Source organism: Triticum dicoccoides, chromosome 7A (assembly GCF_002162155.2).
Source record: "Triticum dicoccoides isolate Atlit2015 ecotype Zavitan chromosome 7A, WEW_v2.0, whole genome shotgun sequence".
Taxonomy (NCBI): domain Eukaryota; kingdom Viridiplantae; phylum Streptophyta; class Magnoliopsida; order Poales; family Poaceae; genus Triticum; species Triticum dicoccoides.
This window is the reverse complement of record NC_041392.1, coordinates 465026536-465032301: the sequence shown is the minus strand read 5'-3', so window position 1 is coordinate 465032301 and position 5766 is coordinate 465026536. Positions and strand designations below refer to the sequence as shown.

The 5766-nt window shown below is 42.5% G+C and overlaps 1 long non-coding RNA gene across 2 annotated transcripts; it reads left to right on the top strand.

The window, feature by feature from the left end:
• The first annotated feature begins 991 nt into the window (after nt 1–991).
• LOC119332050 lies at nt 992–4737 on the top strand. Of its 2 annotated transcripts, XR_005160790.1 has the most exons (5): nt 992–1811; nt 1995–2271; nt 2961–3133; nt 3258–3363; nt 4391–4737. It is a non-coding gene; the product is annotated as an uncharacterized LOC119332050 (long non-coding RNA). The 2 variants fall into 2 exon arrangements; XR_005160789.1 differs by having other exon boundaries at nt 2961–3363.
• The last annotated feature ends 1029 nt before the right edge of the window (nt 4738–5766 follow it).

Here is a 5766-nt window from a genome sequence, read left to right as displayed (position 1 = left end):
TAATCCTTCTGTGTTTAACCCAACAAGCCACGATTAAACCAGTTACGTACAGTCCATCAATCGCTAAAACAAAACGTTCCCACGACCTCTAGAATTTTTGTCAAAAGAGATCACCTGTAGAACGAAATTGTCAAAAAAGACCCCCTTCAAGACGAAGTGACAAAAAAGACCCCCTCAGCCGTGGCAGCAGGCCCGGCAGGTGACACGCGTGAGGCGGCCGGCCCTGCCGCCACCGGGCCAGGCGGCATGCTGGGCAGAATGGTGATTCTCACGCTCGCGACGGAACGGCAGCGACTGTGAGGCCTGGCGGCAGGACTGTGCCAGCTGGGCCCAGCCGCCTCGTCGGCTGGCGGCAGCCCTGTTCCCTCGCACTGCGCTGCCTTTCGCTGTTTCGTACGCGCTGATTACTCCAGTATTCCACACAGTCTATCGTTTAATTCTTTTGATGTTTATCCGTTGTGCCGACACTCCAGTACTCAGTTTCTTTTTATACCCTTCTCTGCACCATGCGCAGACGCTCGGTCACGAGCTCGAATCTCTGGTTGTCTCAGTGCTTGTCTACTCTCTAACAACGGACAGACATCAAAATAATTAAACGAACGGACTGCGGATATTAGAGTAATCAGCGTGTACGAAACGAGGAAAGGCAGCGCAGCGCGAGGAAACAGGGCTGCCGCCAGCCCACGAGGCGGCAGGGCCCACTGCCGCTGCCGTTCCGTCGCGAGCGCGAGAATCCCGTTCTGCGTAGCATGCCGCCTGGTCCCGTGGCGGCAGGTCCTGCCGCCTCGCGCCGTGGCGGCAGCTGCCACGTGTTGCTTCCCGGGCCTGCCGCCACGGTCAAGGGGGTCTTTTTTGTCATTTCATTTTAGAGGGGGTCTTTTTTGACAATTTTGTTCGACGGATGGTCTCTTTTAACAAAAAATCCGACCTCTAGCCCCGCCCGCACGACCTCACGCCCCGCGCCGTTACTCCCGCACAACCTCACGCCCCCGCGCCGTTCCTCCTGCAGATCGAGAAGGATGGATATATCATGAGCAAACATCACCGCTTCCCTTCCTCCATGCGCCGCCGCTCCATCCTTCCCCTCCTCCTCGCGCCGCCCCTCTTTCTACCGTCACCACCCCCCATCGGCGCCCTCCGCAGCCTAGCTGAGCCCCTTCGCCCGTGGACGTGTTCCGGCGTCATCCCGCTACAGGTTGTCGTACCTCTGGAGGTGCGGAGTGGTGGTGGAGGCGAGAGGAGAGGCGCAGGATCTTGGCCTTGATGTCACCGATTTTGACGTGGGCGGTGTCTTGCTCGCGTCCGGGTGTGGGTGGTTCGTGCCATCACCGTACCACCAACAAGGATGACACCAGACACCTGATGGCCTCTCCCTGAGAACCGTCTTTGCTTCGCCGATGTATCCCACCTGCGCCCAATGTTGAGGTCTTGAGGGTGTGATTCCTAGTGAGAAGGACCGCCGTCAGGCCACAATGGACTTCACACCTCCCATTTTCTACTGTTCTCGCATGCACGTACTGTTACCTAGAGCAGAAAGCATATAGAGATTATATTAGTATAGATGTATAGAAGTCATGATGATGGACTAAGATAATTCTGTTGCACAATACTATGCACTGAGATTCAGTCATGGCATTTCTTGTCAGTATCGCATGAACATGATAGAGACTGATCAAATAAATGGCACTTGATTTCATCTACTTATATTCTTCAGGGAATGTAAGCAAGCGGTGCATGGAAGCTGATACTTGCAATCTGTTTGCGGAATCTGGCAGTGTTTCAGTCCAAGAATGAGAATCATGTGATTGCTGGTAAGTGCTAATTGCATGCGCGTGCGTGATTTGTTTCAGGCCATCTTTTTTTCTGCTTCCTGTCCTGCTCTTGACATGTTCCATTTGGAAATACATCAAATCTTTTTTTAGAGTCAGGTCACTTCAGTTCTTGCAACTCCAGCTGGTATTCATGAACTTTTTGTTCCTGTGTTGTTTTCTTAGATCGACTATGCAGCTTGTTTAGGCATCAGCGTCTCTACTGCTATCTGGGATTGGAGGAAAGGCAGCTCGAAAAACTAAAGCACTAATGAAGCAACAAGTGGAAGTCCAATTCAGAAAGAAGTAGTTTGTTCTATATACTAGATTGGACAATGTTTTTCCGCTGGAAGTCTATTGCTGAATCTTAAATCAAGAGGAAGCTATCTAACTTTCTTCTTAAGGAGCCGGGAAGTTTCGCCAAGCCACTACAGTGGGCAAGAGATCAGCTAATTCATTTGAGGTAACACACCAGGCCTGGATTAACATGCCAACTTTCTTGTGATTTGCCTACGGTTAGATGAATTTACCATCAGTTTAGTGTACATAATATATGGACAAGTCAGGTTGCCAAAATTTAATCTGGCATAAGCATGCGTATAAATTTATGTGTTTGCTTAATAGTAACTTGAATCTAAAATCATAAAAGTATGTTTGTAGTTCAGACGTGCTTTGCGTATTCAAATTTTTGTTTTTTAACAAGACATGCATTGCACTTGCAAGCTTACTTGTCTTTGATAGAACAACAAACTGATTTTAGATGCTAAAATAAACACTAAACACTACTTCCTCATGGCGACTATGTGTAAAAAGACGAGGAGATCCCGACTATTGATGTGAAGCCAGGGTGGAAGAAGGTCACGAAGATCACCTTCCTAGAAGGAAGGATCTGATTTTTCCAGTGCAGATATGTGTTTCAAAAAGTTATTGGGATGTAATTTTTATAACACTAGAGTCTATGAAGTTATATTTCCAGATATTTCACTTTTCGCATAAGCTGAGGCACCATTTTATTTTAAAATATTTTTTGAAGTAAAATTTGTGAATAAACTGCATGATGTTTCATGTGTGTGAATTGCACTTTAGCTACAACACTGAGATAACAAGGTGCAGAGGATACGAATGGTTATGGCTTGTGTCTTGTGGGGTCAGCCGGGGAGGCGACGGCGGCGGGGAGCAGCGGCACATCGGCGGACAGCAACACATGTGTAGCACACAGCGGCAGCGGCTGCACGGCCACGACGGACAAGCAACAACGCGAAGCAGGGGCAGGTGGTGGTAAGAATAAGTATCACTTGTCATGTTTAACTCATGGCCAACAAAGAGTAAGTATCACTTGAAACTCACTACATGAAGAATACTGCTGTGACGATTATATACATATATGTTCCACTTGGTTGCTCAGGTAGTATTAATTTCTAATTTCTTATCACTTCCTTTTTCTTGCAGTCAAGTTTTGAAACTGGGCTTTGATGAGAAGTTCATTCGTATATGGGAATTCTATCTTGTATACTCTGCCTCTGGTTTGAAGTCATGAGTAGCTAGAGATTACCTGGTACGGATGCATATATGTGTGCTTTTTGTATAGGTTTACCTGCATTATTCCTATTTCCTAAACAAATGTAAGTCATATACTCCCTCTGCCCTCTGGTCTTCAAAAAACATCTTTCTGGAAACTGTTTGGTGGTTTCCAATGCAGACTATAAAATTTAAGTTGATGTTGCTTTCTACAATTATGTTAATCTCAGCCATAAGATTCTGAGATCAGTCGACAACAGATCTTTGAGTAAAAAGTAGTAAATTAGAACCTTTGGTGAACTTGCAGAAAACAAGCTTTCATCGTTTGAGATTGTAAATGACCTGAGACAAACCTGGGTCCTTTACATTCTTATTTGATAACTTTGAATCTTTACGTCTTCTGTATATATATTTCAGCACATTTTGTATCAACTGATAACTTCGAATCTTTGCGTCTTTCGTCAGATCATGCTTACTGTTGGATTTGCACATGAATAACTAAAAGCGCCATGACATTACGTATTTCCTTCATTTTAGCCATTAAACTCATCTATCGAGTGTTAATTTAGTATGTTTTCTTGTCCTGAGTGTATATTCATCTTAGTTAGAAAGGTCTTTGAGTGGCTTTGGTCATCCTAAATTTTGTGTGGATTCTTTTTCCAATCCTGTTTAGCTTTGCCTAACAATAATTATTATAGCCCTTGATGTGCACATGCCCAATTTCCCCATATTGTATAGTTTCCCATTCTATAATGGCAACCTTTCTGCACTGCTAAGATGTAAGCACGACTACATGTTTAACTCATGTTTAATATTGTCAGAACTAAGCATATGGTAGAGAAAGGGTTGCTTGCATGCCATCCATGTCATCGAGAAATTGTAGAATTCCCTCTCCCCATTTCCTTACCATGAATATAATGCTTTATTGACCTGTTTTTAGCTTTTAGATGTTCTGCAACTATATACACAATAGATACTGGCTGTCTGAACTGTAATTCCACTCCATGAGAAGCTGAGATAAAGTAAGAACGGGGCAAAGTAATTCCGACTCTTTCTGCTCGCAGGCGGGGCCTGCTATGACTCCCAATGGGTGGTATTACTGCAACTGTCGATCCTTCAAATTTTGACGATAACAAGTAGCCTGAATCCAAGAAGAAAACTAATTCAATTCTCCCAAGACTGCTAATTTTTGGGTTTCTTTGTTCCAACTTTGCATTGACACCACTTGGACAATGTTTGTGTTCCTTTGCTTTTCATCATGAAAACAAACATTCTGAAATCTTCATAGGATATTTGATTTCATTTTTACTATACAATAGAGTAAATAGGCTACGTCCTTACATTCTCCGCGGAGAAGTTATCCAGCCAGTCGGTTGCCATTGATTTGTGACATTTTTTTATACAGTTGTGATTCCCGTGGTCTGCTTGTTATCGTCAAAAGATAATTGATGGGTTTTTACTTCTCCTTTTGTTTATAGAGAATGGGTCATCCTAGAGTATGAATTTGACATGGTTTGATTGAGACGTGCGTTGCACGTGCACGTTTACTAGTAAGAATATAAAGAAGAGAGAAAAAAGTCTAGGGCGTCGCTGCTGTTGGCCTTCGACATGCTGGGCTGCTGCTGCGCTGTGTCACGTGCATGAGCGGCCGAAAGGAACTGGGCCACCGGGGTAGCTGGGTAGAATTAGAGTAGAATAGGTTTATGATTTTCTATTTATTTATTTTAGGTACAGAAAGGATGTTAGCTCCAAAGATGATCAAAATCATTTTATAAAAATACCAGGACATCCAAAAACACAAATATAGTCACATACAACATAGTGAACATTTTTCTAGTCCAAAATATTTATAAAAAATACATATAATATTTTCGTAAACTTTACTTTGACACTTATAAAATGTTCCACGAAATATTTTTGAACTTCAAAGAAATATTCAAATAACATATTCAAGAATTTCCAACTCTCTTTAACATTGAAGGAGCCATATTTCCTTCTCTCATAAGAATTTATTTTCGAGTTAGAATTGTTTTAAATATTCAAAATCCAGATGGGAGAATATTCAATTGTTCATCAATATTACTCCTTGAGGAAGTCATGTCATCCTCTCTCATATTTAAATTGGAAATAGTCTGAATATTCTCCAACCCAAAATAAGATGAAATTGAATAATTGGGAAAGTCATTTTATTCCCTCTCTTTTAAGAAAAGCTGAAATTCCAAAAGCTCCAGATCCTAGTCAAAATTAACTAACAATAAGCACTACAAGCAATTTTTAATAAATTATATTTAAATAATTAACATTTCAAAATTTAGAATTTTGGGATGTTACACCGGCCCGCATGTATCCGTTTTTTTTCTTTCTGTTTACAATATTAAAAAAGGTGAGCCAGCTCAATATTACTCCTTGAGGAAGTCATGTCATCCTCTCTCATATTTAA